Source organism: Dendrobates tinctorius, unplaced genomic scaffold (genome assembly GCF_039654945.1).
Source record: "Dendrobates tinctorius isolate UK_male_01 unplaced genomic scaffold, ASM3965494v1 ptg000040l, whole genome shotgun sequence".
Lineage (NCBI taxonomy): Eukaryota > Metazoa > Chordata > Amphibia > Anura > Dendrobatidae > Dendrobates > Dendrobates tinctorius.
This window is the reverse complement of record NW_027361708.1, coordinates 487501-499229: the sequence shown is the minus strand read 5'-3', so window position 1 is coordinate 499229 and position 11729 is coordinate 487501. Positions and strand designations below refer to the sequence as shown.

The window sequence follows — 11729 nt, the reverse complement described above, 5'->3', positions numbered from 1 at the left end:
CACAATTTGATGGAGATGAGTAATGGTGATGGGTTCCACGGTACTGCGATACAGCAAACCTTTCTTCACAAAGAACTGTTTTCGCTGTCTCCACAGACAAAGTAATTGAGGTTCAGCATCGCCTCTGAGAATTCTCCTGGGAGTTTTTCCTGTGATTAGTAATTCCAAAATTTCTGCAATCAGTCAACTTTCTGTCTGTACTTGTATCCATCTCGTTTCCTCTTGCGGAGAATCTGGACTGTCTTACTGAGACTGAAATATATATGAAGATTGAAAAATACCCCAACAGTGTATACTGGTGTACACTTCAAAAGCCAAATTTACTTGCAAGAGGAACCATCTGTGTTTCCATTGGCCGTGGACAGCTCTGATGCCAATACATTATCAATGGCTGGTTCAATGCGTTGTGGAGAGATCCCCGCTGACTGGATTCTACGCTGACCTACTGATCCCACCAGGGAGTCAGCGGTCAGAAGAGTGTCACTTGTAGGGGTCTGGTCAGCGTCATCTGCAATCATTTCAAATGGGGTTTTTGAAACATCATTCAAAGCTGCATCAGCTGAGGGATCAAAGAGGAGAGGAGATGGAGGACACTGCATTCCATCACCTCCAACATCAAGGTCATCACTGAACTCGAGAGGCAAGTTCTCAGTCAGCTGTAGCTCGGCTGCGCTCAAGTACAGCTCCACAGGAGCCACATCCATGGGCTCTGGCACAGGCAGAACTGGTTCAGACTTGTACATTGGTGATGGTAAACTGTAGTGAAGAGGGCAGCAGGGATCTTCAGATAGACTCACTGAAAGAGGCTTGTTGCAAGGAACTTCTTCAGAACCCACACACATCTTAAAAAGAACTTGGTTACTGTCTTGACAAATGTGGGACAGGCAATGTCTGCTCAAAGGAAGGCTTGGATTAGAGCAGCGTACATCTTCAACAAAGGCAAGGCAGCGTTGGCTGGATCTAGTGGTGTGCGCCTGTTGGGATCCACCCTCTGTGGCCAAAATACGACGTTCTTTCAGTTGTCGATGTAAAAGCGCCTCTATGCCATATCGTTTTCGATAACGTCGTAATGCTTTTAATTTTCTCAGGTTGTCACGCTCTTTGGAGGAGAGTCCCTCTGGTCCAGTGAGAAGACTACTCCCAATGGTTTCATGTTCCGTCCTTGAATTGTGCAAGTAATTTCTTTTCTTCTCCTTTAGCAAATGCTGCAATCTCTTGAACTGATCGATGTACAGAGATTGGAGTCTAATGAGTTTCTCACGCATGATAAGAGTCACTTCTTCAGCAGTGTAAACACCTGCATGCTTCAGAGGGTCCTCCTGATCACTATCCAGACTGTCTGCTTCACTATCAAGATCTCCCATCCAGGTCTGGTCCACTGTTACTGCCTCATGTTCACCATCACTGTAGCTGTCCTCATCAAGAATTCGACTTGCTTCGTTTCTATTGCTTTCTTGGGCCTGAGTGCCAAGATCTCCTCGAGAATATGAGCTAAGTTGATATAACAAAGATTCGCTGGTTGGCCCTGGGTTTGACTTCTTGATTTGAGCCTGGATAGCTAGGGCATTTCTTCGTGCATGCTCAGCACAGTAGGAAACACCGTCCTTCTTGTCAGGCTTGGGAGCGGCGCTGCCGCAGCGCCGGCTGTTCTTGCTGGAGACGTAGCTGCACTGCTTGTATGGGGCATTCCGGTCTTCTAGGATGTGACAAGAAGGACGGTGTTTCCTACTGTGCTGAGCATGCACGAAGAAATGCCCTAGCTATCCAGGCTCAAATCAAGAAGTCAAACTGTCTGAGGACTTGAGAAACCAAATTGTGAGGAAGCATGAGCAATCTCAAGGCTACAAGTCCATCTCCAAAGACCTGAAAGTTCCTGTGTCTACCGTGCGCAGTGTCATCAAGAAGTTTAAAGCCCATGGCACTGTGGCTAACCTCCCTTGATGTGGACGGAAAAGAAAAATTGACAAGAGATTTCAACGCAAGATTGTGCGGATGTTGGATAAAGAACCTCGACTAACATCCAAACAAGTTCAAGCTGCCCTGCAGTCCGAGGGTACAACAGTGTCAACCCGTACTATCCGTCGGCATCTGAATGAAAATGGACTGTATGGTAGGAGACCCAGGAAGACCCCACTTCTTTCCCCGAGACATAAAAAGCCAGGCTAGAGTTTGCCAAAACTTACCTGAAAAAGCCTAAAACATTTTGGAAGAATGTTCTCTCATCAGATGAGACAAAAGTAGAGCTTTTTGGGCAAAGGCATCAACATAGAGTTTACAGGAGAAAAAAGAGGCATTCAAAGAAAGGAACACGGTCCCTACAGTCAAACATGGCGGAGGTTCCCCGATGTTTTGGGGTTGCTTTACTGCCTCTGGTACTGGACTGCTTGACCTTGTGCATGGCAATATGAAGTCAGAAGACTACCAACAAATTTTGCATCATAATGTAGGGCCCAGTGTGAGAAAGCTGGGTCTCCCTCAGAGGTCATGGGTCTTCCAGCAGGACAATGACCCAAAACACACTTCAAAAAACACTAGAAAATGGTTTGAGAGAAAGCACTGGAGACTTCTAAGGTGGCCAGCAATGAGTCCAGACCTGAATCCCATAGAACACCCGTGGAGAGATCTAAAAATGGCAGTTTGGAGAAGGCACCCTTCTAATATCAGGGACCTGGAGCAGTTTGCCAAAGAAGAATGGTCTAAAATTCCAGCAGAGCATTGTAAGAAACTCATTGATGGTTACCGGAAGCGGTTGGTCGCAGTTATTTTGGCTAAAGGTTGTGCAACCAAGTATTAGGCTGAGGGTGCCAATACTTTTGTCTGGCCCATTTTTGGAGTTTTGTGTGAAATGATCAATGTTTTGCTTTTTGCTGTGTTTTTTCATTTAAGACAAATTAAATGAAGATAACAATACCAAAGAATTTGTGTTTGCAATCATTTTCAGGAAGAAACTGAGTATTATCTGACAGATTTGCAGGGGTGTCAATACTTTTGGCCACAACTGTAAAAGGAATAGTTAAAAGTGGATCTGGGGAGATCCCGGTCCGCCTCCTACAGACACTAAGCACAAACTGAGGTACTTGGTGCCTGTCGGTGGGTGTATGCTGCCGGGGAGGAGCTAGTTTTCTTGTTTTGCATAGTGTCAGCCTCCTAGCAGCAGCAGCATACACCCATGGTAATCTGTGTCCCCCAATGAAGCGATAAAGAAAAAGAAATTTGGCAAACATTTTGAAAATTTTGCAATTTCAAACTTTGAGTTCTCATGCCCTTAAATCACAGAGATATGTCACACAAAATACTTAATAAGTAACATTTCCCACATGTCTACTTTACATCAGCACAATTTTGAAGCCAATTTTTTTGTTGAAGTTATAAGGGTTAATATTTGACCAGCGATTTTCCATTTTTCCAACAAAATTTACAAAATCATTTATTTAGGGACCACGTCACATTTGAAGTCACTTTGAGGGGTGTATATAATAAAAAATACCCAAAAGGGACACCATTCTAACAGCTGCACCCCGCAAGGTGCTCAAAACCACATTCAAGAAGTTTATTAACCCTTCACGTGCTTCACAGCAATTAACGGAATGTAAAAGAAAAAAATGAACAATTATCTTTTTTTCACTAAAATGTTACTTTAGACCCATTTTTTTATTTTCACAAAGATAACAGGAGAAATTGAATACCAAAAGTTGTTGTACAACTTCTCCTGAGTATGCTGATACCCCATATGTGGGAGAAAACCATTGTTTGAGCACACGGCAGGGATTGGAAGGGAAGGAGCACCATTTGACTTTTTCAACACAAAACTCGCTGGCGTCTGCTGGATTTGAGAGCGGACGCCAAGTTTGGAGAGCCCCTGATGTGCCTAGACAGTGGAAACCCACCCAAGTGACCCCATTTTAGAAACTAGACCCCTTAAGAAACCTATCTAGATGTGTGGTGAGCACTTTGAACCCCCAAGTGTTTCACAAAAGTTTATAACATAGAGCCTTGAAAATAAAAAAATCCATTTTTTTTCCACAAAAATAATCTTTTAGTCTCAATTTTTTATTTTCACAAGGGTAACAGGAGAAATTGGACCCCAAAAGTTGTTGTGCAATTTTTCCTGAGTACACTCATACCCCATATGTGGGAGAAAACCATTATTTGGGCGCACGGCAAGGCTCTGAATGGAAGGAGTGATGTTTAGGAATGCAGACTTTGATGGAATGGTCTGCGGGTGTCATGTCGCGTTTGCAGAGCCCCTGATGTACCTAAATAGTGGAAATGCCCAATAAGTGCCCCCTTTTTGCAACTGATTTACTGTTTCCTGGTATGTGAATTTTATAATGCAGTGGCATATGAGATTTGTGTAGTGTGTCAGGTTATCACATGTCAGGCTGGTTTCACATTTGCGTTTTTTAGCGCTGGAAAAAAACGCACACCTGCGCATGCGTTTTTTCCCCTATATTTAACATGGGTGCGCATACCTGCGCACTGGTCAGCGCATGTATGCGATTTTCATGCGCTGCGTTTTTTTGGGGTGTGCGTTGGGATTTTCCAGACGCAGCATGTTGCATTTTTTGGCCCTGCAAAAAAGCACATGCGCACATATGCGCACGTTTTGCGCTAAAAATGGCCATTATAGCCTATGGATGCGCATATGTGCGCACTGGCATGCTCATGTATGCGTTTTTTTGCATATGCGTTTTTTTTTTTAAACCATGGAATTTAGGGGTTTGGGTTAGAGTTAGGGTTAGTTAAGGGGGTTTAGGGTTAGGGTTATGGTCAGGGTTAGGGTTAGGGTTAGGGTCAGGGTTAGGGTTAAGTATGGTTTTGTTAAGGATTAGGGTCATGGTTAGGGTCAGGATTAGGGTTAAGTATGGTTTTGTTAAGGGTTAGGGTCAGGGTTAGGGTTAGGGTTAGGGTTAGGGTCAGGGTTAGGGTTAGGGTTAGGGTTAGGGTCAGGGTTAGGGTCAGGATTAGGGTTAAGTATGGTTTTGTTAAGGATTAGGGTCAGGGTTAGGGTCAGGATTAGGGTTAAGTATGGTTTTGTTAAGGGTTAGGGTCAGGGTTAGGGTTAGGGTTAGGGTTAGGGTCAGGGTTAGGGTTAGGGTTAGGGTTAGGGTCAGGGTTAGGGTCAGGATTAGGGTTAAGTATGGTTTTGTTAAGGATTAGGGTCAGGGTTAGGGTCAGGATTAGGGTTAAGTATGGTTTTGTTAAGGGTTAGGGTCAGGGTTAGGGTTAGGGTTAGGGTCAGGGTTAGGGTCAGGATTAGGGTTAAGTATGGTTTGGTTAAGGGTTAGGGTCAGGGTTAGGGTCAGGGTTAGGGTTAAGTATGGTTTTGTTAAGGGTTAGGGTCAGGGTTAGGGTTAGGGTTAGGGTCAGGGTTAGGGTTAGGGTTAGGGTTAGGGTTAGGGTCAGGGTTAGGGTTAGGGTTAGGGTTAGTTAGGGTTTAGGGTTTGGGTTAGGGTTAAGTATGATTTGGTTAAGGGTTAGGGTCAGGGTTAGGGTTAGGGTTAGGGTCAGGGTTAGGGTTAGTAAAGTCATGGTTTGGGTAGTGTGAGGGGCCACCTAAAAATGTTGGAAAAAAACGCAAACGCGGTAAAAACGCGCTAAAAACGCATACAAACGCATAAAAACGCTGCGTTTTTTTCATGCATGCTCATAAAAATGCTTGAAAAAAACGCAGCAGTTGTATGCTTATGTATGCGTTTTTTCAATGCGTTTTTTTGCGGGAAAAACGCGCTGCAAAAAAAAGCAAGTGTGAAACTAGCCTCAGTTGTGTAAGTCAGAAATGAATTTAGTAGTCCATGGATGTGTGGTACAGTCTGCAGCACATTCTTTCATGCACAGGCCAGATTTTTTGGGGCAGGTGTCGCATTGATAAATGGTGTCCTTGCATATCCCCTTTCTGTAACACACTCAGCATCTCTTTTGCGACTTAGCTCTTTTTCCACTTAGAAGGACCTCCCCCGGGAAATGTTGGCCTGATACGATACTAGTGGATCACCCGCAAGGGCAGCGGGATACTCGGTACCGGGCCGGTATCTCAGAGGGAAGTGTCACAGTAGCGGTGACCCGGTCCATGGCCCTGGGCGTCCATGTAAAAGGGGATGGTGTTAAGCGTGGCTGATTAAAGTTTATAAGTGGATGATTCGTGACGCAACCTGTGGTGTTCAGCAATGAAGGTGTTAAGCCGACGCTGCAGACAGATGGTGTGGTGCAGCAACGATGTTGTGGCCCTCCACAGGTAGGGCCGTAGTCTCAGGGCAATGTAGATGAAGAGCTGGTGAGGAGAGCGTAATGGTGCAGTGTTAAGCACCGAGATGTAGCAGTGCTGAGTGGGTTGGCGCAGGAATAAGCAGAGGACACCAGGGCATGTAGTTCCAAAGCTTTACTCACAGTCTGTTGTGCATACAGGTGCCTGCCTCGGTTCTGTGTCCTCCAGGTCAGGGGCTCAGCCAACCTCCAGGCAAGATGAAGTACTCCGTTCCAACACTCCGCCAGCATATGCCTTCAATGAACGTCTCCTTTCTAGCGCTTGTAATGAAGTACTTGTGGTTGTGTGTTAAACCCAAGTTCCTCCCTTTAAGATGTTCCTTTGAACTCTACTTGTACGGCAGACAGCTGTAGCCTGCTTCGGGGACTCCTTGCTACCAAGTCCCGGCTCACGCATGTTGCTGTTGTGCCCCCAAGTCTTGTGTAGGAATAAAGTGGTGACAACTTCTATTCCTCCGGTGTCTGCTGCAGGACCATTAGTATCCATACAACCTCGGGACCGGACTCCGGCCATGCGCTTAGAACTTGAGGAAGGGCCCTGCTCTGACCCTAGTCCTTAGTTCTCTTCTTCTCCTCACATTCCGTACAAATCTTTCTTCTTTATGGAGAATCAGGCTTTCTATATCTCTTTCCATATCTCTTTCCCGTGCCAGCAGCTCCTGGTTCACAGGAGACTGCTGCAGCACCTCCTTCCATCCATCCCACTCAGGGGATCTTCTCTCACAGACTGACCTAGTCCTAATATTCTCCCGCTCTCTTGTGCAGTCTAAGCTCCACCCACCTCCCAGCACTCTTCGTGTTCCAAGCAGGGAGCCACCAAAGGTGCTTTGCTACACTACTATATTGTGTGGGATGCAGGTGTTGGAGTGTGGTCAGGTGTCTCCACCTTACCTGAATGGTGGGGTACCACACCTCAGGAGGAGGTACAGTACCTCTGTGGCGAATGAACCCTCAGGGGCCACACTAGCACCTTCAGTTCCGGAAGTACTGGGGCCCGCTCCTTCCTAACTGCAATATCAGGGCCTCTTGGAACTGAAGGTACGATGTAGCCATCTGTATGATGTGCACGGCCAGCTTTTTGTACCACTCCTTGGCCTTTCACAAAACACTATATGTCTGGAGTACTTGATCAGAGAGAACAATGCCCCAATGTTTTTGTGGTACCCCACTACACAGTCTTGTTTATTGACCTGTGTAGAGAACATCCTTCTTGTCCTTGGTCGCTACATTGGGCTCTGCTTTCACCCCTTCTGAGCAGCTGCCCAAATAGCATTTTCGGGAGGCCTTTTTGATTTTTGTGAACAGTACCGCAGGCTGCGGTACCTTGCGTAGAGAGGGACTTGAAGAGTGGGATGCTGGTATAAAAGTAATTCACATAGAGGTGATAACCTTAATACAGCAGTGGGTGCACAAAATCCCACACATTTTTCCCACTCACTCCCAGGATGGGGGACATTTAGGGAGTTCAATCCGGGTGTCCTTCTGGTCATAAACTCTAAACCTGTGGGTGTACCCTGAGGCATTCTCACCCACCTCACACACACACACAGTTTAATTCCATACCTGTCCTTCTTACTGGGCAGGTACTGACAGAATTTGAGCCTCCCCTTGAAATGGATTAGGGACTCATCCACGCAGATGTCCCTTTCGGGCACGTTCACTTCAGCAAATTTTTTGTTGAAGTGTTTGATGACCGAATGAAGTTTGAACAGACTGTCAAAGTTGGGGTCATCTCAGGGAGAACACCGTGCATTATCATTATAATAAAGGAATTTGTGGATGGCTTCAAAATGTGTCCGGGCCATGACCATTCGGAACACTAGAGTGTTGTATAAAACATCAACACTCCAATATTGGCGAAGTTCTGGCTTCTTCTAGAAGAAGAACCAGACCCCAAAATACATCATTTCAACTGCGTCTACAGTAGTCCAGTTAAAAAATTATGAATCGAGGTTTTGTGCCAAAAATTGATGAGCGTACAAATTAGTTTGGCCCACTATGTGGTTAACAAAATCCTCAGCTAAAAAGATTTTTAAAAAGTCTATTTCTGTGAGGCCAGTGGTGTCAAGCTTGATTCCTGATTGCGCCACAAAATCAGGAATCAATGGCTCATACTTTTCGGGGGTCGAGGTCCATATGGGGTTAGTAATGAGGAAAGCTGGTTCACCTTCTGTCCCGGGGCGTCTTCATGGTGGTTCAGCAGCACCTGAGGAGGAGGCCAAGGAGTCAGAGTCTGAAAAATAAAGAAAGGTGGGATCCTCTCCCTCACTGGCAGTGCAGGATTGCAGAGATGAGTATTGTTTTTTGCTTTTCATTTTAGAAAATTTACTACTCTTTTTGTTTAAACTGTTGACACTGCATCCATTAGCCTCTATTAGCCCAGCCTTGACAAGATCACTGGGTGCGACCAATCATGGCAGAGCTGCTGGATCTTAGCAGATCAGCTGTGCCAGAGACCATAGGGGCTTAATTTTCCATGTTACTAAGCCTTCTATGGATGGCCCAGTGTCAGCAGACACCTGTAATAAGAAAATAATAATTATGAGTGGTTTCCAAGGGTCTTTTATATCATGTTATAAAATATCTAAACAGATACATAAAAAAGCACATTGCTTATGCCAGTGAAATTCCTGAAAAAAAAGAAACCCATCCTAATACTTTATTTAAGCATAAAGTTACAAAAGATTATTAAAAAATAAAAAACTATAAAGCGTATGCAATACTTCTAATAAAATTCAGAAAAAAAATAACATTTCAATAAAAAAAGGGCTAAATGTGAACAAAAAGTTGCAAACTTATTTGGATCGCTAAAAGGGTCTAGTCATTTTCGGAGTGGAACACTCTAATCATTAAGGGATTATTGCCAGAAGAATGTTCTAATAATATTAATAAGTGCAGGTCTAGATTACTGGTGCAACACTGCCTTTCAGTGGTCATTACTGGTACTGCAGATATTTAATAAATCTAGCTAAAAGACTGCGATCAGAGCCCAGCTACCATATTTGGCCTTTAAATCAACCCCCAAAAATTGCATCTAATTAATCATGGTTCATAGGAATGAAAGTGGGGTATGGTTGGATGGAGAGAGAGTGTCTGATGATAAAAATTCAAGTCAAGGCGACTACTGCTAAATTAGTCCATATTAGCTACAGAGTGAATGACAGTCATGTTAGTCATGCTCAGGGAAAAACTCAATGTATAGTAAGGGCACTGATGTGAAGGTGAGGTGGGGATTAGTTAAGATACTATTAAGTTAAATGGGAATAGGGGGGAGAGCAATAGACCAAAGATGCACTGAGACCATGTTATACATAGAGCAGGTTCATAGGCCGATAATATTAAGTGGAGGATAAAAAAAATTATAGTGAAAGTATATACCATGGAATATAAAGGTGGAAGAGCTGGTGTAGTTTTCTTATATTATACTATGTAAATGGCTTCCCTCTTATTTCCTTTGTAATCACATATACAATTTCATAGGGGGAAGGGTAGTTAGGGCCCGTCACACATAGCGAGATCGCTGCTGAGTCACAAGTGTGTGACAGCGATCAGCAACCGGCCCCCCTGCCGGTATCGCTGTTCGCTGCAAGAAACCTCTGGACATTTCTTTCATCGCTGATCTCCCGCTGGCCAGCATGCATCGCTGCGTGTGACAGGCGGGAGACCAGCAATCAACTGGTAACTAACGTACACATCGGGTATCCAAGGGACGCGCGTCCCTTGGATACCCGATGTGTACGTTAGTTACCAGCGAGTTTCAGGTGCCGCCGCCGCCTCACACTGGGGACCAGGAGCCCGCGGAATGTGTACCTGCCGCCGCACGCTGGGGACCAGGAGTCAGCAGGACGCCGCCAGGAGAGGCCGAGGATGCAGGCGCTCCCACTGCTGGTGGAGGACTGGAACAGCAGGCACACTTGTCTGCTGCTCCCGGGCTCGCTCCTCACCTCGGCGTGCTGATCTCTGGTGAAGCTGTCTGTGTGACAGCTCACCAGCGATCACATAGCGACCTACCAGCGATCCTGACATGTTGATATCGTTGTCGGGATCGCTGGTAAGTCGCTATGTGTGACTCCAGCTTTAGCCTTCTATTTTATTATTATTCTATTATTAAACATTCTGGCTCAAACCCAATACAGTTTATTTCCATAAGCTATCAATCTAGCTAGCACTAGATGCCCCACTGAGCTTTGGGTCCTCTTTCCTGGTTAATTAAATGTAATCTTTCACAATGGGAAGAGCAGAGTGCAATTTACCTACAGAAGGGAAGGAGTGCTGACATAGAAAAAGATCCCAGAGTAAGTTTAAAAAAAAAAAAACACAAAGTACAAAATGAAAAGATTAGGTGCGTACTGCAAGAGAGTATGCCGCCTACTTCCTAAACAAGAAACAGAAGATAGTTGCAGACTGAAAAGCATACTCAGGAGAGAGATAAGCACTAGCTGATCTTTCACTGACTGGCATAAACAATGGCAATATTGCTGGACATCAAAATGAGAAAATCACCAGAAGGAAACACCAGCAGGGGGAAAGTACAGTATATATAGCCACATATGCAGGGCTGGTTTTAGGCAAAGTGGGGCCCTAGGCAAAGTCTAAAATGAGGCCCCAAATGCTAACTTATTGCACATCACACAGGAGCATTTCGGTTGTATTTACATGCGCTGAGTTCAGGACGCTAAGGCTAGTTTCACATTAGCGTTTTTTTGCGCAGCGCATCGTGCGCATAAAAAACGCAAAGAAAAACGCAAAACAAATGTGCGTTTTTTTTTCTTCATGCGCACGCTGATGCGTCAAAATAACGCAGTGTTACTTGCGTTTTACATGCGTTTTTGCATGCGGTTGCGTTTTTTATGCGCATGCGTTTTTAGGTGTGACATTTCACAATAGAAAAATCCTTGACCACCAATGGGTCACCAGTGGGCGTGTGTCATTGGAATGCTTTATAGACCCTGTACTGCTGAATTCATCAGATTTTGCTGCTGTTTCCGGTGTCAAGATGGACCTGCGTCTGGATAATTTCCGCTTCAAGCTGGATCTTGACATTGCGCTGTCTCAGGCGTATGTCTTTTGTTGCCAGCAAGAAAGGGAGAGGGAGAGACAGCAGAGACGGCAGCGGCGTCGGTTTTGGAGGCATCCAATCATCGAACTCCGGCCAAGCCGTGGAGCATATCACACGCTGTACAGCGAGCTACAGGAAAACCCGGAGAAATTTTGATGACTATACACGGATGTCCCAGGAAAGCTTCCTTGACTTGCTGGGTATGGTTGAAGGAAACATCCGGAGAAGGGACACTCAGCTCCGGCGTGCCATTCCTCCCGAAGAAAGGCTCCTTGTCACCTTACGGTATGTATGTTGTTATGTTTGCATAATTTTTTTGGCTTTTTGCTTTTTTTTTTTTTTTTTTTTTTGGTCCAAAAAATTTGTTTTTTTTTGGCTATTGAATTTGAACATTATTTTTGGGAAA

At 44.9% G+C, this 11729-nt stretch overlaps 1 pseudogene; it reads right to left on the bottom strand.

Moving 5' to 3' along the window:
• Positions 1-311: 311 nt before the first annotated feature.
• Positions 312-11729, bottom strand: part of LOC141088723 (KAT8 regulatory NSL complex subunit 2 pseudogene) — a 146452-nt pseudogene continuing 135034 nt past the window's right edge.